General features: G+C 40.2%; 2 long non-coding RNA genes across 9 annotated transcripts in view; both read right to left on the reverse strand.

The window, feature by feature from the left end:
* The window catches only part of LOC311444194, a 191,960-nt gene that overhangs the window by 71,752 nt on the left and 92,296 nt on the right, over nt 1–27,912 (reverse strand). The window lies entirely within an intron of this gene.
* LOC311444200 lies at nt 1,581–27,893 on the reverse strand. 2 transcript variants are annotated; one of them, XR_014697721.1, is made up of 2 exons: nt 27,792–27,893; nt 1,581–1,941 (listed from the first exon to the last, which is right to left on the reverse strand). It is a non-coding gene; the product is annotated as an uncharacterized lncRNA (long non-coding RNA). The 2 variants fall into 2 exon arrangements; XR_014697722.1 differs by lacking the exon at nt 27,792–27,893 and adding an exon at nt 14,724–14,927.

A 27,912-nucleotide genomic window follows, 5' to 3' on the forward strand; every position in this document is an offset into this window, starting at 1 on the left:
ATTATAAACTGTAACTGAGCCCTCCAAGAGTGCCTAGGGCAGGAGCTGCGATCACCAGAGAGCAGTCTGAGCTCAGGGGAACTTCACTCGCTCAGTCTAAGAAATAAGGCCTGACCCATTTCAGAACATTTCCTTTATGCTTGTACAGCTCTGGGAAATAGGACAGCCGAACATGCACAGGGATCAATAATAGCCAAGTGCTACAGCGAGTCCATTAGGATCAGCCCATCCATCAGGGCCACAAGAGCTCTTTCCATGCCTTGCTGTAGCCTGAGGCCTGGCTGAGACAGATCTGTGGTGTCCACCCCAGCTCTTGACTGGCATGTTCAGAAAAGAGGGCTCTTGGCAGAAGTTTACAAGGCCACCCTTCATCAAAGCATGAGTTTTCAGTCCTTGCTACCAGGATATTGCAATATTTCAGAGTCCCTCAGTAAAACATAATCCAAGAATATGGAAAGAGCATCACTGAGCTGTAGTTTCTCCACCTTTCGTAATAAAGGAAGTACATGGGGGGACGAGGAGTGGGGTGGCAGTTCTTGGGTAGGGAAGGCAATTTTTTTTTACCTTTTTTCTGCGGAAATGTAAAAAGAGTGGTTTGAGTTCTGCAAACAAGGATTAACACAAATGACATAGTCTCCTAAAGTGACGGATTCCACCATTTAATCTAATGTAAAGTCACCAGCATCTCTGATGACTTTGGGTGTGATATGGCAATACAGTACCAGAAAACATCCTTCCCTTAGGGCTCTGCTTCTTTGGCAATTTGGGGAGCCATTCAATTCATGGATTTTTAAGGTGTGGGCATGCAGTGGTTTGGGGGGAGTGTGCAACATTGCCTAGACTGCTAATTCCAGTTTAACCTGAGTAACTATGAATTTATTCTCCCGTGGACTCAGCTCTTTTGCATGGGCAATGGCTTTAAAGATGATAAATAATGAAGAATCCATTACACCACTGGGTGAGTTATTTCATCAATCTTCACTGCTAAAGATGCACAAAACTCAATGAGCATTTCTCACTTCATGACTTAGATTCAAACTACTCCAACGCAGTGGGCAGAAGGGGCTATATCACACAGCAGGGTTTTTTTGTTTGTGTGTTTTACAGGTAGATAATACCAGAAATGAGCAGAGGGTCTATTACATTGTAATTGTAATAAGCTTTACAGCTGAAATCAAAATCTAAGTCTAAACACGCACATTTTTAAAGGCAACTATTAGGGAAAGTAAAATAATTGCACCAGTGTTACCAAAACTTCTACAAATTACGTGTGGACTGTTTTCTTCTTGCTCAGTATGCTGAAACACAGCAGGACAACAGCAATAAAGAAAGGCAGGCACACATGTGCTGTCTTCTAGGAGATTGTTCCCAGGGAAAACAACAGTTAGGGATTCTTACAAAGTCAGAACTCAGAATAAAGTAGGAAGGCTGTACTCATCAGAACACCAATCTGCATTTGTGCAAATTAAAACTCAGAAGGAGAAAAAAAAAAAAAAAAAAAAAAAAAAAAAAAAAAAGATAAATAGGTTAATCTGTTGTAAACTGATTTTGACCCTGAAGGTGATCACAGGTACACAGCATTACGGCACTTTAAACTGTTTTATGCAAAGCTTAAAAAAGACCCAGCAACAAACAAAGCTTTTTTTGTGTTTGCTAAACAAAGCATGAAAGAATAGTGACAAAAGTAGGAGGAGCCGAGTTTGTCCGGACAAAGCCAGGAGGAGGAGCCCTCATGCAATGGAAATGCAGTTCAGTGGTCCTGGATTGATATGCTCATCCTTTAAACCCCCAGGGCTGGGAGATCACAGGGCCTGAAAGTCCATCAAAGAGCACTTCTCTGCATTGATCCAGTCTGGAGCGGAAGGCTGGTGGGGGTCTGCACTTCTGTATGAGGCTGCCTCCGAAGATAATCAGCTTTTCTTCCTTGGAAATTAGGGAATCCTAAACATCAAGAAAGTGTTATTTCAAGTATGGCATCTCTCTAAACCTACAGAAGGCTGAACATGTGTGGGGTTTTGTTGGTGGTGTTTTTCGTAAATAAAAACAAAACAAGCCAGCGTGTAACATTATAGATCAGTAAACATTTTAACTCGAAATTACGCTCTTAATGCTTCACTTGTTTTTTCAAACCTGTCAACAGCACAACCTGCAGTGGAGATCTTTAAAGCACTCTAACACACTTTCCTATTTCTGTTTGGATGCTCCAGCAGTATAGCATCACCCACCTAAACCCAAAACAGAATGTCTTTTACTCGCCCAATGACTTGTTAGTTTACCTTGTACTGCAGGCAGGCAATTACACCTCACTTCAGCTTCTTAGTTTAAGACACTTCAGGTTTGACAAAAGTGAAATTGCCAGTCTGGGGAACATTTAGCCCTGACAGCTAGCACTGTGACAGATTTGCTTTAGCTTCCAGGTGATGAGCAGCTTGGCTGAGGAAGCCCTGCTCTACCTCTCCCAGCTCTGCGTTGGGTTTATTTGAACTCGTATAGCCAACATGCCTATGTTAAAGGCTTGAACGGAGTAAGTGCAAGTGAAATCAGGCAATCTAGCAGTCTCCAGTGTAACTAGAGACTGAAAGTCATTAATCAGCAGTTCATTTGACACTGGAAACTGTTAGGATATTTTATTTATTCAAGGGGAGCAGTGTTGAACAAACAGAGGATGATATGCGCTTCTCCATCACAGCATGTGCAATCTGACTTGCTAAAACTTTGGAATATTTTAATATCATTAAATAGCTACGTTTGGCTACAATAAATCAAATGGCTGACAAATTTGTGGATCCTAGAGATCCTGACTGGTGACAAAACAATCTATGATATTCTGGTATTTGAAACTATTTCAGGTGTCTGTATCTACTGCAAAGAAATATGGTTAAAATCACTTCTGAGCATTACCTTTCTGGGTGTACAACCACAGTTAAGAGAAAGAGCAGTAGCTCAGTTGATTGCAGTGGTCCATTTTGTGATTTTTGAAATGAGAAAGTGTCACAAATAATGCAATTCTCCCAAAACACTCAGCACTGGCACAGTGGTGGTGTTATTGGGATTATCAGGCCAGCAATCTGAGGGCTTTGGAAATCACACCCTCATACAAAGTACTTTGCTGAGCAAATTTCGACCAAATTCTGTGCGTGCTAACTAGCCTTGGGTGTGTTAGATAGCTAAAAAATTAACAGTACAGAAAGATGTTCTCTTTTGCTCTCAGAACACAGATGATTTCACTTTCACTTTCTTCTGGAAAATAATCATTCACAGTACAGAAAATAGCAGTAATCATAGAAATAAGAGATTCCCCTTCTGTTATATGCACACAGCTTAACTCTTAAGTGTTTTTAAGGATATTTATCATTGAAAATAGTCTTAATCTGCATGGGTAAAAAGTTAATTAGCCAACATTATTAACTATTTTTATTATGCCGATATCTATATCAGCCTCCAGAAAGTTTACTAATCTAATCATTACACAGTGTAGAAAACAGCTACTGACTCAAGAACCTAGTAATCTCTGGCTTCTTTTACAGAGGGAATTTTACAAGTTGCATTTTCCCATTTGAATTATTCTGATTTATTTAGTGTAGACTTATGTAGTAATAACTACTTATGTATAAATGATAGAGTAAACTGGAAAAAAAAAAAGAAAAAGGTATTTTTGTTCTGGTACAATCACATCCAAGTAGGAGATCATGCTAGTAAAATGAGACAAGCAAACACCCTACAAACAACTGTAGGAAAAAGGTTACTGCTCATCAGTCTGCCCCCAAGCATCTCTGCAACGCCATCTGCCAAAGGTCATCACCTCCTCAGCCGCAGCAGCGCTACTCGCCTGTTTGCTTCCAGAGATGCTTCGGTCAGAGCAAGCCAGGTTAACTTGAACAGTTTAAACAGACTCAGGTTTGCTTAACCTAAAGTTAACCTGGAAGTGCTCTTGTAAACAGCTTTTCTGGTGAATCTGGGTTATAAAGTTATGTACACCTGGTACCAGCACAGACGGACCTGGAGAGCAGACACATTTGAACCCTAATTAAAGCCAGAGACTTCCTTGGGTAGGTTTCCCTAAACCTGAAGTACATACCTACAGAGCCAGGTTGTCTGAGGCCAGATGGATAAACATCAGAGATCCCTATTGTCTCTCTCAGCCCATTTTCTGCTGGTAATTTCAGAGCCATCAGACAAGGACAAGCAGGTATAAGGAGGGTAGCCACTGAGATGGCTCTACAGCTTGGCATGGGGAGGGCATTGCATGCCTAAAGACTTGTCTCAAAGACAAAAGCAGGCAATTGGGATTAGCTGAATTTAAGAAGAGCGATAAAAGGTAGGGGATCAACTGCTTACATGGAAAGATATGGAAAGGACTCAGATGAAAGTCATTAAAATAGCAGTTAAAGAAGACAAACTTAGCACAATTATTTTGACTTCTTAATTCTATTTTTAATCAAAGCAAGACGGTACAGGGTGAGAGCATTAGCAGGATCTGTTCAGATTTACAAAGAGCTTGAAATTAAAAGAAAGGTTGAAGGAAAAAAAAAAAAAAAAGAAAAGAAAAAAAAACAGAAGATGACTACTGTGCTCCTGTGAAGGGCATCCCAATGTCCAACATATTGAGCTCAGTTTTGAAATGAACTCAGTTTCAGATACATCATGAATTAGTGTGTATATATGTAAAAGTGCTTACACGTGTCAGGAGGCAGCAACAAATGCTGAGTTTGTTCCACAGTCTCAATGAAAAACTTTCTTTGTGGGAATGCTCTGAAAGATTTTGATGAAAGTGTTTGATGCAAGATGCCAAACCAAAGCACATCCCACCATAATAGGAATCTGAAAATATACAAAACTGAAACAGTCACCTCAACTTTTATTAGATCATCGTAATCACTGGAAGGATTTATTTGAAGCACAAGACAGCACTGCAGCATGCTGTCTTTTTGTTTAGCACAGCTCGAGAGGTTGGGTTCCTGCAACGCAAGAGCAGAATTCCATCCATTTCTAGGGTTGCAAAGGAAACCCACTGCACCTGTAATTGAAGAAATACACTCAGTATAGGTGATACTTTCCATTAGCATACTTGGCTGTATACTCTGGTGTACTGTTTTCATTATTTACACAAAAAAAAAAAGTGCTAGTTTTTCTACTAGGCATGTTATGTGAGGGAGTGATGCATAGCTGTGGGCAAAGATACAAAGATGTTGAGAGTTATAAGAGAATGTTAAAGGGAAGACAAAGCTGAAAACTCAGCTGAAGCAAAACAAACATTGCTCCATTTAAGTGCAACTGTGTGTAAAAGTAAATGTACTGTCTTTTTCTAAAAATACAGTGCATCTCTTTTAAGTAGCCAAATCAAAACAAGCATGCTCCCAACTGGACAGAAACGGGTGCACTGCTAGGCTTCCCTTGCTTCAAATAACACCACAATACTTAGTTATAACTAAGAACTGACCCAAAGTTTGCAAGTTCAGCCTTTATTTCAACATGCATACAGCATCCAATCTGCTTTGCACCATTTTAGATATTCATGAAGCATGCAGCGTGAAGTACTTTTCATTTTTGCTATGCTTAGTAAATTAGCCAGCGAGCGGGGAGTAGACAATAACAGCCAATTCCTATTTGATGACTGGGTTTGATTTGACGCATCTTTTAGTGTTTTGATCATTCGGACTGAAGATAAGATGCACACAATTTGGTAGCTGGCAAAGTGGGATTTAATAAGTCTGCTGTAAAACACAGCATGTATGCAAACAGCCCAGAGGATTAGACTCCACTTGCTTAGTTTAGAACTTGGTGCAGCCAACCTGAATAATCAAACGGAGGAACAAAAGTTGTGAATCCCCTCAATGCACTGCTTCATTAGGATCTCCTTACAAAAAAAGAAAATGGGACTCATCTGATCAGCCAGATTTTATGGCATCTGATTAGACCACCATTTTCTCAGCAGGTCCCCTTTCTTTAAACTGTTGACTATGGATGGCCTGCTGAATAGGATGAACTTTGGACCACTAAATTGCAGCATTATGGTTATTTAGTGTAATTTATGAAAAAGAGAGAAGTCGTGATCACCTACTTCATATTGCTAATGATATCTCCATTTATCAGAACACATATGAGTTTGGATCATCATTTTTGCCTCACAGTCACAGGACACCGTCCAATTAGGTATCAAAGAAATGATGTTTGCCAATGGGGCTGTACGAATACTAAATTAAGATTTAATAGTCCTTATATAATCATTTATTACTGTTGACTGTTTGCTGCCTTGCATTAAGTTCCACATCATCTCAGCATGTTTACTTCAAAGTTTCCTTCATTTAGTATTTTCTATTTGCATTTTACTGAGACTAGCCTGAAAATTAAAAGAAAAAAAATCTGAACTTTATTTTTCTGCTTGGCAGTGTTTCATCTAAATAGCAATTAAAACCAGAATAAATTAAAAAGATGCTATAAGAATTACATTATTATGATTTCAGTGTAACAGTCCCCTCTCACTGAATGAAAAAAGACAGATTTCTAGTTTCAGAAATTATCACTTTGTCTTTTTTCCCTAACAAATAAGACTGCTAAACACTTCTCACAGAGGCAAATTTCTAAATTGCTGATTATTACAGGTAGTGATTTATTCACTATATCAGTTCCTAACTATCCTTATAAGCTGGAGCTATGCAAGCTAACAACGAACTATCAGGGAGGACAGGAACAACACCAGTAGCTAATGCTACTGGGCAGAAGCCAGTTGAATAGGTATCACAGAAGCAGAGCATACAAGGACTGAACAAGTGTCCTGTCCCAAATCCATCCAAACTACTGGAATGTCTCCAGCCCCTTCACAACTAGCTATATGGCATAGATAGATAGGTAGATAGATAGATAGATAGATAGATAGATAGATAGATAGATACGTGCAGCTGTATAGAGGTTGACACCTGCCCCTCTGCTGCCAGCAGGAGGCTGATGGGTACTTCTAACCTATCTCAGTCCCAACAAGTCAGGTGCACATAAAGCCCTAGAAGTACAGCTCAACCTGGAGCCTAATTCTGAATCCAACCTCTGGAAATATATCTGTTGCTGTCATTTATTAATAAATAGCCATAAGGACATTATTCTGGAATAACTAGGAACTAAACATGGTATAATTATTCCAACACAACTTCTGGGATCACTTCTGGTTTGAATCCACTTTGGAATAGTGAAGCTACTCACGAATTTCTTCTAAAAGACAAGTTAATTTTGTCAGCTTTCTCCTATACTTAAGCTATGGTTCATTCAGTGTCTTCTCTGCAGATTTTTCTGCTGTCACACCTAAGATTCAGTATACTCTACTGAGCAGTTTTTACATGGACAAGCGACAGCAGCTTTCTCTACAGCAGGAGCTTTGTTCTCTGCAATATTTTGTTAACTTGATGATTATTTCTGTATTTTTTTCTGTGGGTCATAGTCCATATTTGCTGTCACAGAGACCTTGAAATCACTGTGGGCTGCTGCATGCTCTGAATCTTTTGATTCTGCTAATCAAAATCCAACACCAGCAGATACTGTGAAACACCCCCAGAGTACATTTAGGCAGGATGGAGAGAAAAAGCAGCAACAAGTGAGGAGTGTGTGTCAGCCCTACACCACAACACTACCCCTCAGAGGCAGCAAAGTTCATTACACTGGACTAAAACCTAGAATGACCTACGTTTTATCTTCTTTCCCATCCCAAATTGCTACTTCTCACTCAACAAGGGAAAACTTGCTACAGCAATATTCTCAGGGAAAAACTTTTTATTAGATTTGCTACAGTTTGTATCCATGAAGCCGTTAGCTGTGGAACAACTGTGAAGTTATCAGCACAGCCCCAGCTACACAATATAGCCCTGCTCTTTGTATGCAAAAGTGGTCCGCATCTGTCCTCCTCCTTATTCGGCACATGTAGTTCAAACAGCTCCTTAGGAGAAATGGAGAGAAACTCTGTACAAGGTAACATCATAAGATGACACGTCTCCGGTGTTATTCTCTGTAATACATATTCATCTAAGATCAGCTTTGTAAATAAATGGTTTTCTTGTAAAAAGCTATTTGGTAAGGAAATCAATAAGGGAGTTTCTCAAGTACCAAATGCAGGTCTCCTACTGGCTCTGCAAAATCAGATGCTGATGCCTCCCATTTTGCAGCATGTTCAGCAATGACAAAAAGAAGAGAGGAAGCCAGAAGAAAGCCATTCGTTCAGCTGTCAATGTACATAAGTGTCCACAGGTGTCATCAAGTGTGAAGAAGCAGTGGCAGCCATTTGACATCACTGCTTCTGTGGATGAAATTTTTACAGCAGAGGCAGAATTTGCAAAATCATGCCATTCTCCTGCCAGAATTCACCAGCTCTTGGGATGTGAAGCTCAGGCTAAAAGGTCCCCTGGCAGCTGAATAGACAGAAACCAAGGAGAACTCTTGGGCAGGACGACCAGGAAGAGCGCAGACCTTCACTTCTTCTGCAAGCAGCAGGAGACAGAGCTCTGGTAAAGCTCTCTGAGCCTCTTGTCATGGTAGGGTTTGTGTGCTGGTTGTTAAATACAAGCATCACTCTGAGTACAGAGTAGGGAAATTGTTCTAAATGCCTTCTGTTGAGACAGTATAGTGTTTGGGGAAGAAACCTCCTGTCTTGGTAATTACTTGCTTGTCTTAGAGCCTTTGCAGAGCTCAGCATACCTTATTCTAAGGCGACTCTGCATGAAAAAGATGGTAGTGGTGGTAATGCACATTACAAAGCTGAGGATGAAAAGAAAGCAAGGTAAGAAAGCAAGCAAGAAAGTGAGGTAACCCATCCTCTGAGAACAAGTATTTCAGGAAACAGGATAAATGAAAGCATGACAGTTCTGGGATAACTTCTGATGCTGAAATCACAGTAGTATCATCAAATGAACCTCACATAAGCAAACATTTTCTGAGACCAGATAAAGTTTATGATACTCAGTGAAGTCAGCTGAGAACATTTCTGTTTCCCTATAACCATCTCCTTGTCAAATCTCCCACCTAAGCAATGAGAGTTGCTCTTCTGAGTCAGAGCACCCACACTCTTGTGTTGGCAGGACAGAAAAACAGATTTTCTCCCCAGCTGGCATGCTGGTACCAAGCTGGAGGCACTCAACACCCTGTGACGGTACACATATATAAATACTACTCCACATACACCCTGACTGTGTTCATGATCCCAGTAATACAACAAAATTGAGGCTGTAGGAAGCTAGTATTGCCTAGTACAGAAAATAGAAAAATCATCCCTATAGAGCAGCAACATGTAGCAAAGGAGTGGGAAGGGATAAAAATGAGACCCGATCTCCTGAACTGCTGTGGCAGGATTCCCAGAACTCCTTAAAAGAACAAGTAAACAAATAAAACAGAATTACAAAAAACACCAAGCAACATTAGTATCCCATGCATAGGTTTTCAAGAGGCAGCTGACATTTAAAGGTTTTCCTTTCCAAACTGGTACCATTTTGCAGGTTTGGATGTAGACACAACGTGACCAAGGAAGTGTGTAGACACCTGGCTGCTGCCCATGACACAAACCAAGGCTTAAGCACTGCACATGGTTGCATCAACAGGGCCTGAATACAAACCACCTTTGCTATAAAGGGGTGTAGATAGGCAGCTGGAGCTGTTGCTATACAAAATGGCTTTTGCACAGATTGCACTGAACTGAAGTGATGCCAGAGAGCTTATTTGAAGTAAAACTGAAACACCTCAAAAATAAAAAATAACAACAAAAAAAATCTTGACTAGCAAGACTACTTTCTAAACCTATAACCATTTCTGTACATCAGTGGAGTTTTTACATGAAGCAAATACTTCTGCTTTTTGCTCAGAGGTCCCAACTGGATACAATGTGGGCAGAATTTACATGAGATGTAGAGGTTCTACAGTAAAATTTTAAATAGCACATCACTAACAGGAACAGCAACTTTTTGACACTTCTTACTGCTGCGCATACATTTCATATTTCCAGTGTAACACAGAACAAAAAAAAAAAAGTACGGGATTCAAGTACTTAGAAATTGTATTTGGCCCAGAAATAGACTGAGAGTTGTATCATTTATACGGTATAAGTAATACATGATCGTCATTTTAAAAGCAGATTTTCAAAAAGGCTCAGATATGTTTCAGTAAGACTTATTTTCTCGCCTGTGGAAAAATGCAATGTGTATTCTAACAATTATTACACCTTTATTCTGTGCATCAACTCTGTTTCTAAATGTCTGAACTGACAGCATGTCTGGTCACATGAGTCCAGTCGACAAATTTGGCTAACGGTAATGCTTTAGGACAAAATTATGAAAAAAATGACAAATTAGTAATGGCACCTAATCAATAAATGACACAATATGGAATCCATGAAGCTGATAATGCAACTTCACAATTCTCTCATTTCATAAGATAAATTTCTAGAGGTAAACATGTGCGAGAAGATGTCTCATTTACGTTGGCTTTCCTCCAGCAAATAATACATTTATCTGGAATTATATAGATTATGGTTCTTAAATGATCAGCAATACAGTACTTTCAGAACCTGGCTACTTTTAACCCTAAAACAGCCACTAATAACTAGTCTACAAAGTGCACTTGCCTTAAGATACCCTCTGATGCAATAGAGTGTGCTTCAGATAAAGTTCCCGTCTAGAATATTATCACTACACTAACATACCTGTTTGTCTTTTCTAAAGGAACTTCATAACTTCTCCACTTCATTGAGAAACTACCACCACAACACTGTCATTTTGGGAAGAACTCTTAAAATATTTCAAGATTAAACTGGCTTTTAGATCAATTTTCCTTCACTGCAGTCAAATGCTATGTTAAAGTACTTCAGTCATAATACTGGGAAATTTGAAATTTATTCTTATGATTAGCTTTGGTAACTTATCTAAACTTTCCAGGCCAACATTTCTTGTGATGTTGTTTGCACAAAAATGAATTCTTCTTTAAAAAAATGAAGAAAATTTGTTTTATGATTTTGAAACAATCAGAGAGGAAGCTGTTAATCACAGCAGAGAAATTATGGTTAGGACTCCCCCTTCTGCTGTTTTCTCATCATTCAGAGCAAATCTAGATGTAAAGAGCCCAAATCAGCTGTGTATGTGATGAGGTCAGGGAAATATTCTTTGTTAATTTACTTATCTGGAGAGGTACAGAAGGCACCCTCTGCTCCTATGAGCTGGCAGCAGCTGAAGGACTCTAAAATAAACTCCTCAAGCTTTCTTTTTATATTTCCATTGTGATACTGGTATGCTTAGAAGGACAGATGAGATAGACATTTTAAAATTACAGAATTGACTGTTAAGGACTCATTCAACTGACCACCGCTGTTATTTCCAGGAAATAAGAAAAACACGTTACACCAAAACACATGAACATTTTTTTTTTTTTAATTTGTTGGTTGAAGTGCACAAATAAGGGGAAAGCACTACGCAACAGGCAGATTTTTGCTGTCCTTCTCCTCTCTTCCCTGACACATATCTTCTCAGGCTTTTTCCTCCCTTAGAGATTGCAGCTATAGCCTAATTGTTGGGACAGGAGAGAGGGAACAGAGCTTTCAGCTCACGGAATAACTGAGTGCTGCCCACCAGTGCATTTTCTTGTGACTGTTCATGGGTATCAGAACATACACACAGTTGAACAAAAACAACTGCAAGAGCTGAGCTTCTTATTGCCAGCATACATTAATGTGTTCAACAAAAATTGTAAAGTCTTGCTGTTTAGAGCAATAAATATAAGTCTATACTTCTAAATGTTTTTAATGGAGGGAGGGAAAGTGTTTTAACTGGGGGAATAAGAAAACATATTTCATCATGGCAAAAAAAAAAAAAAAAAGTTGAAAAATAAATATATAAAAATTATTTCTTTAGATGTTTCTTCTCAAACCCAGAAGACTTTGAAAACAGAGGAGTCTATTAAAAGAAAAACAACAACAACAATAATAATAATAGAAAAGAATGCTTTAACCTCCTGAGAAGGAAAAATGAGGATATTGACTCACATAGCCAAGACTGACCTGTTCGCAGCAAGGATTGTACTTAACCCTGATCCCGCAAAGCTTAAGCACATGCCTACCTTGACTGCTAAGAGCACTCATATTCCACAGCAACAGAAAAGGGCACAGACAATAAAGGTAAACAAAACATACTCTTGCTTATCTTGAAAAACTGGCGAAACACACACAGACGTATTTTAACCAAATCTCTTAAGCACACAATTCTGACTATTACACGTAACCTTGAGGCAGAGAGCATCACAACTTCCTCAACCACACCTACAGGCACAATTTCATTGCTTTAAATCCATGCTACACTAAAAGAGCTCACAACACAATTCTTACTCACAACTGGTCTCTTCTTGCACTGATATTAGCAAGAGTTTAATCCATCTGGATTGAAACTGGATCTCAGGGCCTCCAAGCATGGGCACTGCCACAGCACAAATATTAAGTCAATAAAATACCATATATAATTAACAAAATGCCAGCCCAGCACTTGAGGGTGTTTGGCAGGAATAGATCATTCCTTCATGCTTGGATTCACACCACCCAACATGTGCAATGATGATCTTCAAGTTAAGTTGCTGTAATATATTTTGGGTCAATTTACATACACCTCTACACAGGATCTCGAAGAAATCAAATTTCTTCCAATAGCAATTTACTACTACCTATAAAAGGGGGGGGAGGTGGGAGGAGGAGGAAGTGCCTCTCATTTGCAGAAATACTGATTCAATATCAAAACTCAGAAAATCTTTATCCTTAGCAGTCAGATGGAAACTCTGACCAACGTCACCAAGAAAAGTTAGCTGTTACAGATACTGCAACGTCAGCTCTGCAAAATGCTCTATGAAATATTTCTTTTTTTTTCCTATATGCATCTGTTCAAGCAATGCCAAGTATCCAAACTGTTACTTTCTAAACAAATGTATATTTTTGTATATAGCATGAGGGGGAGAAGAAAAAGAGATTTCAAGTGTGATTACAGGTTCTTTGAAAATGAAAGCAGTTATTTTCCAAGCCCTTGGAGAAGGCTGTCTCCAGCCAAACATTTAGAACAAGAGGAGGTTGTATATACCCCTAATTTATATTCATTACAATGAAATGTGCCTCTATCGCCTCCCATCACCTTAATGAAGGGTTAATTTAAAAATCTAATTGGGAGCTAAAAGTGCTGATGTTATTAAGCTCTCTGACTGGAAGTAAACTTGCACAGAGACAAAATATCCGCTAAAAACCATGGCCAGATCTGCAACTCCTGATTGTGTTCAATGTCTTATATCTCTGCTAAAGTAATGCCTGTCACCTAAACAGTGCTTTCAACCCATAAACACTTTTTGAAGGAGGTTAGTAGTGCTGCATAACGCCAAAGATCTGGAAGCTAAGGCATACAATAAACAAATAAATAAAGTCATGTGCATAGCAGATGTAATGACTGATCCTCTAGAAAAGGTAAAAGAACTTGCAATTACCTTCTCATAGAAAAATTATATATATATATATATATATATATAGTAGTGCACACCAGTCTGGACGACTACACTAACCAATAAGTTGATATCATGGTTTTCCAGGTTAAAATTTTCTGTCAACCTTAAAAATAAACTTCTCTCTACCTCTAATATTATATGTAATGCATCAAGTCCTCTGCTCACTTACCTAGCAAACTGCAGCCCTATAGCTAGAGCTCAGAGAACAGGCCTTTGCTTCCATACAATCCTATAACCTCCATATCACTTTTAGAAATATTGATACAATTAGTAAAATAAATAAATAAATGAATAATTCTCATGTCTTGGACATTCATGCCAAACACATAATTTTAAAGAGGCTTGGATTTCTTCTTCTCATGAAAAGGTGATTTCACAGAGGCACATCACAGTACAACAGGAGGCACCACTATGTAAGATGCTGTCCCCTCTGCAAGGAGGTGCAGAAAGGGGAGTGAAGAGAGCTGCTGCTGAGAAGCCCTTTGGAGAAGTCTAGGTTATCATAAGAGGTCTCTTCTGATGTGTCTCAGGGCAACATTAATCAGCTGTGGTCGAGCCCTCGGCATCTTTTTCTTTTTCTTTTTTTTTTTTTTTCTCTATATTCCTAGTCATATCTTTATTAATCCTGAAGGGCTGGGGGAGTACGTTACAAGGTTACCTGGATATTGCATGCTCATCACCAGCACACGTGAAAGCAAACCTGCAGCTTCAGACTGGGCTCCACCCCAGGGTGGAAGGGAGCAGAGGAATGCAGTCCCCTCCCAGCAGCCAGCCCAGGATGGGCCTCAGCCTCCACCTCCAGCTCCTCCACCTCCAGCTCCTCCACCTCGCCTCCCACCTCCACTTCTTCCACCTCCACCTCCCTGGTCAGCACATTTCACAGGGACTTCACAGATGAGGGTGTCCCTGGCCATCACTGATAACAGTAACACCGAGTACACAAGAAGATGGCTTTAGGGCTCAGTAATGGGTTTATCACACTTTTGACTTAGAGGTCACAAGTTTGACACATCACCCAGGTTGGCAGTGTCCCAAACAATGAGTCAGTTGGGGAGAACAGCGAACACTACGGTCTCCAGCTCGTGGGCTTGGGGGAAGCCACCACTCCTGCTGGAATTGCTCTAACAAGGTTGATTATAAACACAAAATTCATGTGAAATTGTTCTCAGTACCTCTGAGTTTTCCAAAACACTTTCCAGCATGGAAGGCAACGCTACTAGAATGGCATTCATTACCTGCTTGCTTGTAAATGGCTCCTGGAAAAGCACTGCTTGTTTTTTAGGGCGGAACTTGACATCTTCAGGCACTGGCTGGAAAATAGGGATGGCACAGCATGGGTCAGCTAAAGCGGCACCCCCTGTGGCACTGCTGACCTCAGGTATCACACAACTTTTTCAGACAAGCCAAAATCAAACTGTTTCCTTCCGAACTGCCTCTCGACACAGCACGGTAACTCAGCAAGTGGCTGCTGAGCTGTCTGGGCGATGTGGGTGGGGTGGACAGCTGGGAGGGGTAAACTGGTCGTCACCTGCAGCTGTAGATCCCCATGTCAGTCCCTTCACTCAAACAGCCATCAACATGCATCTGGCCACCATTCAAATCCCGCCTCTAATTCCTTCTGAGTGCTGGAACATGTGTGTCCTGATCATAATGAAGCATGATTTGCACTTCCAGGTACAAGGATAAGGAAGAGATATTTAACAGCATCTTCCCTAGCCTTCACTAGTGCACTGAGTATGGAAGCCACAAGCCAGAAAAACTCCGTGTCTGCTGCAATTGTCACCGGGATAGGGGTATAGAGCCCCCCTCCTGGTAGTCTGCAGCATCCAAGATAATTTTCAAAAGCACCCGGGGCTGCACTGTCCTTGTAATGGGTCCTCAGGACCAAGTTTCCTAGTCTTTAAAACTGGAATTACAAGGCTAACTGCCTCCATAGTGTTCCTTGAAAAGCATTGCACAAAGCCCTGCAGTTTAACAGGATGAAGGTTGCACCCAGTGGCACCCCAGATGACAATTTCAAGTCCTCACATCCTCGAGCACCTTCTGGAATTGACTGCACTGCAGTGTGTGGATCAGTTCAAAGTTAGGTATTGAATAAAACAAGATCTGCACCCAACTTTCCTCTCCTGAATGATTTCAGAGCAACGCACCAATATTTGCATGCTAGGTGGTGCTACGATCTCCAAGAAGTTGCATTCTGCACTGTTCATTTGGGGATTAGAAAAGGTGCTGTACATCCCTGAGGGCCCTGAAGCACAACTCCCATCGGATTCAGCAGTGGAAGCCACAGAGATCGCTTCCCTCAACCACTATGTAAATATCCCGGGCTGTGAACAATAAAGAAGGATAATGGCGGTTTATGTTAACAAACCGAGCTGTGAATGGCAGCAGTTCTGGAGCACATCCCTGCTGCAGTTCAGCTTTAGGCAACTGGTAACCCCAGGCAAAGGAGCAGGAAAGACGGCTGAATTGTTCAGCATGTCCCCATGCTGTTGAAGAGGGTGTTCCCAATGCATGTATGTATGGCAGTATTTGCATAGGGTCAACATTTGTGAAATTAATTGTAATTATTCATCGCTTAAACTGTCGCAGTGTTATAATGCCTTAATATTTTTATTACAATATTTGAAATTCCACAGAAGTGTTCAGAAGTGTGCTCAGAGCACAGAAACCAGAAGAAAATAAAAACCTAACTTTAATGCTTTTTCTAAGTCCAATGGGTTTTGTTTATTTTACAGCAAGCTTCCTAACACCTTTTCTAGTACTTAAGACTACAGTGTATATCAGTGGTTGGTATCTAACAACTTAGCCACAGGTTGTGGGCTCCAGTATAAATGTAAACACAATCCTGCAATTCTGTCTGTTTTGATGTGTCAGAAAAGCTCACTGTATTTTAATTACATTGCTGTTAGACCTGCCATAGTGAGCTTGGAAGGCAAATTCCTCTGTGCCACAGGGAAAAGGAAAATTTACCACAGAAGGTTGAAAGCCATGGGGAACATGGTTTTGTTTTTGGGGGCAAGATAATAGAAGGCAGATGTGAAGACATTCGGCACCCACCAGATAAAAGAAAGCTAGAGAAAATATAAATATATTCATGTTAGAAATTAAGGGAAAGGATGGTGTAATAAAGGGAACTGAAAGTCTGGAAGCTAATAAATAACTTTTCTAATTCAACTCTGCCACAGGCTGTTTAGTTGGTTCGAGGTAGAGATTTTAGAAGATGAACATTTAAGGTACTTAAATCTATTCAGGTATGTCTCAATCAGTTGCCAAAATCTCAACAGGGAAAAATATACATAACATCTGTAGAAAGATAAGAAATTGGTGGCTGTCTTGGGGGGGGGGGGGACAGGGAGGGAATATAATCTATTAAGGAAGATGAGTAAAATGCAGTTTATCAAAAACTGTACTACTTCAGCTAAAGGCATGATCTTAAACTGAGTTATCTTCTGTGCATGAACACACCCTCTCTTTATGCATTCAGGTTCAAACATTTTGGCCTTATCATTTCTAAGGCTATGCGAAAGCTACATATTTCTAATCTCTAAGGATCTCTTATCCAGGGATGTTGTAAGACCACCAGGATTCTGGGCACCAGGGAATACAGGTACTTGTGGCTGAATTCACTGAAGTCTGCACAGTGATTTGAGATCATTCCTGGCTGGAATGTGATGTGGGAAAGGAAAGCTTGTTAAGATGTGAATGCAGATGCAGGATGCCATCTGACAGCTTCCAGTCCCTCGATGGCTCCTGCATTTACTGCCACTAATAGGGCACTCTGGCATCCATGAGGTTAACCCAGTGATAATAAGGGCATTTTGCATTTTCTATCACCATGCTGTATCTTCCATTTTAACTCTGAACTGTTCAACATTCATTTAAGGGTGAAAACAGCATACTCATTTGGCCTGTTGTGAGCCTGCTGCACATCACAACTATACTTTTCCATGCTGTACTGTGAACAAAACTGACCAGCAACTGAGGAAGTGTTAGAAAAAAAAGTCACTTAAAAGCAATGTCCTCAGTGTTCCCTTTAACTTAAGCTTTTTGCAGTGCCCAGCACTGGTAGTTTTTCCCTTGCAGCTATAGCTAACCCTCTCCCATTGTCTTTTTTTCCAGTTCTGCATTTGGTTGATGGACCATTTTGCTCTTTCTTCTAGCCTAAAGAGTCAGGAGGTGTAGAGTCATGGACTGAAATGAGCCCTTCTGCACAACACATTTTACAATATTTCAGTCTTCTCAGATAGGCTAGCACACCGAAGTGCTCACCATCACACACTGGCTGGAGAGCTGTGTTCTTTTCACTGAAGATTTGGGATCCACAATATCTGCAAGTGCAATAAATACAATGGATGGAGTAGCAAGTGGCAAACTCCATCCTAGTATTTTCTGATAGTCCTATTTGCAGCCAGAGGACTTAGTCCTATTTATCCTTTTACCAAAGACCTGTGAAAAGGTCTTCCTCGCCCCTCCATTCACATATGATGTAACAGTCCACCAAGACACTGACAATGCTTTTTAGCCGAGTAACTGGTATATTCATATTTCACCTCTTCCTCATCAAATCAGCAATATCTCTGGTAGAGGATAACCTTTACCAAGGAACAAAACAGTCAGACATAAATTAAGAGAAGAAACCTCACTTTCTTCTATTTCTATTTTTAATACAAAACATCAGCTTTTTAAGGCACCCCTTTTCCCCTTCTTTCCTGAAACAAACTGCCACAACTTTAATTCTCGCATTTAATTCCACGCATGTTAGGTGGTTTTGCAATGTTCTGCTGGATGATATTGCAGTTGTAATTCTGTCCCACCATAGGCCTTGGAAGAGGTATTGAAACCTACAGTAAATTTTGATTTTGGCCACACCTTTGTAAAACTAGTTGTTCCACACGACATCGTATAACAGAGATCAAAATCTTGACCATCAGTGCTAGAAGCAACAACTCGCACAGATGATAACCTCTGGGTAGATTCCCAGCTGGGACCCAATGCTTACATAAAACTGTCTTACTAAAGATGTACATCATACATGTGTAAATATGTAATTTTAGTTATACCATGTGTTTTTTGAAAGGGAAAAAAAAAAAAAAAAAAAAAGCTAGACCATGATATAAAAATTGTAGCTCCCATGTGTATTCCACCTCCATTCCTGCCAGTGTCTATCAGCGCAGTAGCTGACCTCTCCCAGCCAATCTCTTCCAGTCACATCACCACTCAAGTTAGCAACTCAAAACACAGCAGAGACGAGATGAAGAGATAAGCACCCAATTCTACATTCCTCCCACACCCACAGCTCCCAGCCAGAGGGCGGATAAAGAGAAGGGGGCCAGCTCCCAAGAGTAGTTATGTTTGAAATCACTCAAATGGTGTTGCTAAATGATATGGTCACAACATTTTAAGACTTTTGCAGGGGGTCTGAGTATGTGCTTGACTGTTGATCCCTCTGCCTGGGCTTGTGTCCATTCTTGATGTTCCATTTGGTAACTGGCTTGCAGAAATGCCTGATGTCAGTTGACTCCAGGCAGTACACAACACAGACAGAAAAAAAAAAAAATCCAATGCCTTTTCCTTACAAAGGCCCAGTTCGTTGTGTTTTAAAGCCAGGTTGTATACTTTAAACGTTAATGAGGCAAATGAGCAGGCAGCCAATATTAGAATATTTTGTCTGTCTGTATATGCAAAGAAAGTGGATTCTAAATCAGTAGCTGTTCATTCAGAACACACAGCATAAAGCCATAGAATTTAACCAGGACGTTTTGGTAGTATACAGTACGGATGGGTCACACAGAATGAAAAGGCTGAATAAATCCCATGGCCAATTACATGGTCACTGAATCATGAAAAGGCCAGGCTCCTGGAATTTTGCAGCTGCTAGTAGATTCAACGGATGCATCAAACCATCAGCAAACTCAGCTACAAGTTTCTCTGCCACAGAACTGATTTGAAACTAAATAAATTTGTAATCAAAACCCCATAGCTGAGAAATTTTGCAGGGGAATACCAATAGACTTTAATTCTCATTATATTTGATTGAGTTTAGGATTTATTTGTATATTTTACTGCAAACCACAGAGAGAGGAAAATGGCTTCTGTGTTGAATAGCATGATATACACTTCAGGAGAGCTTACTTTTAGTGAAATTAAGCCTAGAATTTAAGTGGGGTTGTTTACTCAGAGAAGGAAGGATGTCTTAAAATTAAAAGCACTTAGGTGAATTTGTGTTGATTGGTTTATGAAGTTGCACCTAGCTTGTAGCATGAAGCACCCCCTGCAGACTACAAATGCACACAGGGGGTTGTCAGCACCAAGTAGGGCATGCAGTACAGCCCTCACCATCTCCTTCAGATCTCCAAAGCCATTGCACAAAGCCTCCAAGGCTCAGGCAGTGCTGAGAGGCTGAGTCACCCTTTCTCAGTACTACTTTGGCAGTCCACAATAGGGGAAAAATAGGAGAAAAACACATATCTTAGCCTCTACACAGAGTGACGAAGCCCATATAACACAGTAAGGTTATCACCTCTCTAGCATAAATAGTCCAATGTATCCGAAAGCACAATTAGTTTAAGCTAGCACACATGGGCTGAAGAGCTGGTACATTTGCATTTCCCTCTCCAAAGCCAGTAACCTCAGCAGAGATGTAAAGAGCATACTGGGAGCAATTCCCTCTTGGTTGCTGAACCTCCTCTGGAAGTATCATTGATATAGAGAAATGCTGCAAACAGACCTAGGAAACCAATAAGTCCAGTTCTGACATTTCTCTTCCAAATGGTGTGTAGAGCATCAACCTGAGACAAGAAACTATTGCCACTACATGCTACTGCATATCCCTTCAGGCTGTCCCTGGACCATTTTGCAAATGTAATTGAGTTGCACTGATTTCCTTTGTAAAGTGATCTGAGATCCAGCAGAGGAAACAACCAAAAATAGGAATTATTATCCAGTCACGAGTTCTGTCCCAGTACAGAACTCCTGAGTTTCCATGACATTCAGGGATGCACCTGATCATTTACGTTTCGACCAGAGCAAATCAATTATTTTACAAATGACTGAGTGCTCTAATTCAGGCAAAACCCGAGTTCACAAACGAGAACAATACAGAGAAACTTACTGGAAACACAAGTCAAACCGACTGGCCTGTGTTAACTGCCAGTGCTGACTCAGAGAAATTACGTACACAGAACAGCCACGAAGCACTGATCTCTTCTTCTTCCAGCACAAGATTCTTCCATACATTTCACAATATTTTATTCAATCTTGATTTAACATTTGAAACATTTTCCTGGAAAGAAATTTGTATGCCAGAGTGTTTTGTTTTGTTTTTTTTTTTTTTTTTTTCCCCCCGACATTCCTTTGATAAAATCCTGCTTAAATCTAACCCATTTTCCTGGTTGTGCCACAGGGCACCACCCAGCAAAACTAGTTTTTCCTTCTTTATCCCTCAGGTATTATGCAGATTTCCTACTCCCTTCACTAGTCAGCACTTCGTCCCATAAATCCTCCTCTTCAAATCTTTCCTGAGAATGTCTTCTAGACATTCTTGCCCCAAAATATGTTTTCATCTGCAGTCTCAAACTTCTCCAGCTACTCTAAGTGATGATGTGGTGCAGCGACATGCACCTGGAATATATAATTCCAGGTACAGATACATTGGAAGACTCCATAAATATCCTGCTCACCTTCCATTTACCTTTTCATTGAAAGCCCATACTCTTTTTGTATGTCTGTACAGTGCGTCCAGCACAGCCATGACATTTGAGAGATTACTTAAAAGCAAACGACAAACGATTATTGTATTGAGAAATTGCCATCTTCTCTACCTGCCAGCAAAGATGCACAAATGCACAGATCCCAAGGATCTCTGGTATGCAGGGCTGTTTCTACATCATCTCAAGTTTCGCGATAAAAATAGTTTCCTAGCCTATTGGCTCTAAAGACACCTCGACAATGCAATCCTAACTCGTTCTTTGGTATTCAGCCATCAGAGTCATTAGCACTAGCTAGGCGTTATCTTCCCTTTCCCTCCGAACTCCGGAGCCTGTAAATGTTGAAGGTACTTAAGGCCACTTACACAGCAACATTGTCAAACATTTAGCAGCTGCTCCTACTGATATATATCCCGATCCGAAGATGATGCACTTCTCTGAACCGAGGGAATGAGAATGTATTGAGACACGTTTCAGGTGAAAAAGTTACTATTTTTGGTTTATGATTAGTCAGGTTTTACCAGAGAACTCTTACTAATGTCCTTCCTCAGGTTGCATTTAACAACGAATGCGAACAATGACATAAAATAAAGTAGTAGGAATATGGCAGCGCCATTTGAGGGATAGCATGGGGACCTGAGAGTTATGTATTTGGTTTTGGTATAACTTGAGTCAATTTAAGTAATGTCCTGTATTTTAACAATAATTTTTGTAGGATTGAAAGGGAATGTACATGTGTAGTATATTTATGCATAATCTACTGATACTTTACGTGCCAAAGGGTGTATGTTCATATATGTATGCCATATGACACCTTCAAGTAAGCATAGAACCTTCTTTTTGTAGTTTGTCTGTTCTCTCCTATCCTCTGTTGTGGTCATGCTGCTCCATGCTGTGTCTTTCTTAAGCTTTTAGACAGCAACTTGTCAGAGAAGACACCATAGGGGGAATCTGCTGACTTTATTCCTGAGGCCAGGATACCATCCTGTTATATACTCACATATTGTTATAAACTTATATATTTTAAGGTCAGAAGGAACCATTATGATCCTTTACCCTAGCCCCCTGTGGCACAGCTGAGACTATTAAATTTTACCCAACTGTTCCTGCAGAGGAGAGAATTACTCTCTCCTACTGCATAAGTGAACTCTACTGAGCCCAACAGCTTGCTATTCATACCGTAAGGCAAGCAGCACCTACCACAATTTGAGTGATGAAATAAATAATAATGCAGCCAACCAGAATGGGAGACAAACTAGAGAAATCCTCATCGAAATTCAGAAGATTTGGACTAGCTCCCTCCGAAAGCTCCCTGGCCTCCCCTTCACAGAGATTTTAGGGACAAATGCCAGTAGATCTCTATTGTTCCTGTTCAGTCATTAGCTACAACTGATTTTTATGTTGTGTTCCCATTTCAAGGTAAGGATAAACTAGATGCTGGTCACATTGCGCATATTGAAAAAGGAACTGTGAGACATGCAAAATACAGATGCATTTTAAATACGAAATAATATTGTGTTGTTTTCTTCATGGTTTTAAATAATCCTCAGCGGTGAAACATACATATTTCAAGGTGATAAACTCCTTTCATCCCATTATCTTTGGGCCTTCCGCTTCCATCTCCATTAGTTGTATCATTCTCCTTTTTTACATCTAACCTCCCTGCCCAGACTTCACTAAAAGGACTCAGAAAAAAAACTCCTGGTACTGTTTATCACACTGCCATTTTTCTACACGCATACTTCTCACGTCTGCAGCAAGAGAATGATTTGTGATTAAATCATAGAAGCCAAGTTTTAAACTGGTGCTCTGTCTCTAGTCCTCCCTTCCACTTGCATCACTGCAGATCACGAACACAGCCTTACAAGGCTTCAAAGAAAAGGAAAGGGTCTCAGTTTAGCTGGAACAATGCGTTTCACAGAGCCACTGCTTTCACTTACCTCCCATGCTGTGGGTTACTATTTGCTTTCCCACACTTCCCTCTGGGCTGCCAGTCTTTGGAGCTAGAATTAAGACAGGCACAAATGGTGATTAAACCTGCTTAGGTATATGAATGCGTGTGATCATCAAAATCACATCTAATGCTGTAGGAGTTGGGAGAAAACAAGTTCTGTTCCTCTGAAAAATTTGCAGTCAAAAACATGTTAAAGTCAAAAGTGCCAAAGGGTTATTTTTGCAACAAAACTTATGATGCAATTTATTAAAGTCACCTGCTTCCCCTTTGGAAGCCTTTTTTTTTTTTTTTCCTCATGAAGTGACAAAGTAGTACTAAATCCTCCCCCTGTCACCTGAGCTGCTGAGCTCTGCTGTTATAACCCTGACTTGCTTATGACTTGTTTCTCTCCCTGCTGAGGAAGGTCTGCTCCACTTGCTTCTCTCCCCAGTGCTTCTATGGGCAAACCAAGGCAGAAATCTTAAAACACACATCTGGCAGTGGTTCTCATCAGGGATTGTTCAGGAGCTTCCCATATGGGTTGGTAATGATCTCTGCAGTCTCCATTTTGAAAATCACCAAGAAGGTTATGCTACTGGCTGCTTCTCATTCCGGGATCACATTCACCTGCTTCCTTGTCACAAATCAGAGCACACAATCCAGTGCTATAACCACAAAGTACTTCAGAAACCATTACTGTGTACTTCGTTCAGGATTGAGTTGTCCTTCTGATACAGAAACCTCTGGTTGCACTTTCAAACCCAAAACGATTTGCCTGTAAGTGGCAACAGAAGGAAAATAAATAAATAAATAAATAAATAAAAGGACTTTTGCTATTCATCTACCTACTTTGCACTGAAAATGAAGCAGATAAAGCACCAAATGTCTGTCAGTGCCTTCCCAGCACCACTCCTGGGCAGTATTTGCACTTCCTCCTCTTGAGTCCTGCACTGAACCAGGCACTGAGGTGCTCAGCACCCACCTCCTGGAATATGATCATGTCAACAATCTCTTTACATTTGAATGGGTGACAGCATCTGAAAAAGCATTCTGCAGAAATGCCAGCAACAGGTTAGGGGCTACCAACACACTTCTGGTGGGAAGCTAGCTGAAACTAGCTTCTTAGTTCTCTGATGAAAACTAGAGATCAGGACTTCTCTTAGGAAAGAAGAGATTTTTTCCCATGGTGAAACCTTGTAGGAGAAATTCACTTTCTCAAGCCTGTGTGTAACAGAGCAGTATCCTGAAGTCACTGGCCTAAATTCTAGTCCTCTCTTGCCTAATTAAAGAGAAAATGATTGTAGGAGATGCTTCCATGTAACAGCAAACCCATATGATTGGCCAGATTTTGGCAGTGCCGTTCTCCTCCATGTAGTTCACCAGTCCCCTTCTATTGTTAATTGGCTTGTCAGTCATCAAAGAACAGAATAACTCCAATGCACAGATGGACAATTCTGCTAGAGGCCAAAACAATAGTGTTTCCTACTCCAGAATCTCGAGCAGGAGACCTTTCAATGCCAGCACAGCCTAAATTCTTAAGTGATCTTTTTGTTATACCGATGTCTAAAAAAATGTCAAAAGGATAGTCCTTATTTTCTCTCGATTCATCCAAAATTATCACTATTTGCTAACTGAGGACTTACAAATCAAAGCATCTTATTTTTGGCTAGGATTATTCCCACACAACACAAGTAGACTGAAATTTCTTGAGGAAAAAAAGAGCAGAAGAGTTATTGGAAAAGAAAGGAAAATACTTTCAAGAATTTAGTATCCTTACCTTGAAAATAGTTTTTTGTTGTTGTTGTTTTGTTTTGTTTTTAAATCTTTTGTTATAACATTGCTTGATCTCCACAAAATGGGCCTAGTCGGAAAAATCCCCTCAACCATATTTAGGATATTCCCTGAGAGAATGCAGATGGGGCTAATCCTTACTGCAGCAGCTCCTGCCGCCCCTGCTGAATGCCTGAAAGGCTACACAGAATTACCTTGACACATACGTTTGCCACTTCGCATATTCAACTCCTTTACTTCCTTTTACTTTAAGGGCATGACAATTAATTCATGTTACTATCCCAGCTCTGGAATGCTCTTAAAAAATTCACACCTGTTTCACAAATGTTCATCTATTTTGTAGACTAAAGTATAAAAGAAAGATACCTTTTGCTCAACAATGAATGTGCAACTTAGTGCTCATAAGAAACTGCTGCTATAACATGTGCTGTTTGCAAGCTATAAAACGAAAACTGCCCCGTGAATCTCAAAGGGAAGAAAAGAAAGAAAGAAAGACAGAAAAAAAAAAAAAAAAGAAAAGAAAAAAAAAAGATTTAGATTAAAATACCTTTTCTTAACTTTGTGGAAGAGAAGCTTTTCTGACTAGGCAGCATAGCACAATGAAATTGAAATCAATGCCAAGTGTGTTATCCTGAACTCTCAATGGGCAAAGTTCCCATTGACTTTCAAGATTTCTTCCCTTGCAAATGGTATTCAAGAACAGACATTACATGCACCTAAGCCACGTCCACCACTATGTTCTGTCTCTCCTCTTTGTGTCAAGTAGATGTATAGAATTTCTGAAATCAGCACAGCAAGCTGTGAATGATGATGCACGAAATGAATAAGCTGAGTCTAGTACAAAGGGGAAATCCTGAAGGCTGGGTGCAATCACTGCTATACTATTTCCTATGGCCTGTATAGAAATGATGCATAATATTCTTCAAGGAGACAAAGAAAAAAGCTCACCAAGGCCAGAAGTCTCAATCAGAAGCCCCAGAAGAGATAAATGACAGACAGAAGCTCACAAGTTATTAACATTGCTTAATTTCCCTCTTATTCCTAGCCATTCCCCACTCATGCCTGACTCTTTTCAAGCTGTGGGCTGCTCTGCACGTGGAGCATACACACAGCAATTTGGGGCTCTGAGAATCTGCTTCACTTTGCATTTCTTTGGAAGCAGCGCAGCTTATGCAGTAGTTTATGTTTCACACTTCTTTTCTCCCTGTCAGCCAAGGTGAGTTTGCACCAACCCACCAGCATGTGAACTGTGATGGCCAAAGCACTGACAAAGCCAGAGTGATTTCCAGGAGAGGAGCTGCGCAAACAGCTCTGGGGCAGTAATGTGTTAAAAACCCCCAACTGCTTCCTCGCGTGAACGTGGATCAGACACTTCAGTTACATGAGCACATGGGTTTTTAAGCCAGGCCAAATCGTGCTCGGGTTGATTTCCCTTTATCTGATGTACAACCAAAGAGAAGTAACCAGGCATAAATACGGTTTAATTGAATTTAGCAACAAGAATAAAAGAATTCTCATAAAGATGAGCATTCTGTGAATAACGCTGTCATAAATAGCATTTAAGTGGTATGTACTTTGCTTATCACAGAGGAGGGATGAATGCGTCTCTTTATGGACACGCTGTGACAAACCCCCATTCACTCACACACTCGCTCACTGCCAGGCAGTGCAACCTGCCCTGCTGCACGACGTAGGTACAGAGCTCATTTTAGAAACTGGAAGACTGAGGTATAAAATGAATAAAGAGCTTCTGAGGATGTCTTTGGAGGAGGCAAATCTGAAATCCTGTTTACTTGACTAGCAACACAAAGAAGTTGGCTGTGAATAGTATTCACAGCAAAGAATAATTAATTCCTCATCCTGAGGACATGCTGTTGTGAAATAAAAGTCACTGTGTTGCAATTATTGTTGCATCCAGTGGCATCAGTAAAAAGTCACAATAGAAAAGCATATGGGAAACTATTCTGGTAAACTTAATCTGCATTAATCACTAATTTACCCCATGCAAACAAGCCTGCAATAACAACTCTCCAATCCTTCCTGGAAAATCCTAGAAGTAATGAATTTAAATTTCATGTCTTTCTTTTTAAGATTTCTGCATTTTGTCACTCTGCGTTTATCACAGAAAGAATCTGAATCTGCACCATGTAAACTAACTAGAGTTGACTACAGTAAACATAGAAGGAAGCTCTAAATAAGTAGAAAAGAAATCATACCCAACTTCTCACTTTTACAGGCACTGCTGGTAACAGCAACTTTCCAGTCCTGAACATCACTTAACTTCACCTCTTCAGCTGTATTTGTTCCTTTGAAATAATTCTTTCCGTGAGCATTGGGAAATAGTTAGACATACTCTATGTTAGACTATCTTTCTAATGTTAATGAAAAGTATACTTTCTTAGTCTCACATTTGACATAGGAAAGCACTGATTTATAAATGCTTTCTTAAAGTGTTTGTGCTAATCACATGGCTTTTTCTTCATGTAACATCCATCTCTTTTAACAGTGAAAAAAATAGAAATGCAAAAAAGGAGGTTTAAAAATATTCGCAAAATGGCCACAATCAAAGATCTCTGCCAGGTCCAACCTAACCAGACTGTATCTAAAATTTAATTTAAAATATTTTCACTTATCAATTTTTGTGGAAATAAATTCTTTCTGCAGCTCTCTGGTAAAGGAAGGAACCACCTAAATGTAACCCGAGATGCTGTTTCTTGACAGACTAACATTAGCGACAACTGCGATCTCCACTCCTCCATTCAAAAAAGTGTTAACACGAAAGCCTAAATATTGTCATTACACTTAAATGCTAACATCGTTAACCCCTCCCCTGCCAAGCCTGTCTTTCTAGGGGTAATAGATGCACTTGCCTCTATTCTAGACGTTCCAGTATAAGGCTGTAGTTTTTCTATGGGGCAAACACTTATGATTTTGCACTCAGCATTTCACTTACAGTCCTGTCTGTGCTGAAGATTGCTGGAGTGAAGGATC

The sequence above is a fragment of the Aythya ferina genome (genome assembly GCF_964211825.1).
Source record: "Aythya ferina genome assembly, chromosome: 13".
Classification (NCBI taxonomy): Eukaryota; Metazoa; Chordata; class Aves; order Anseriformes; family Anatidae; genus Aythya; species Aythya ferina.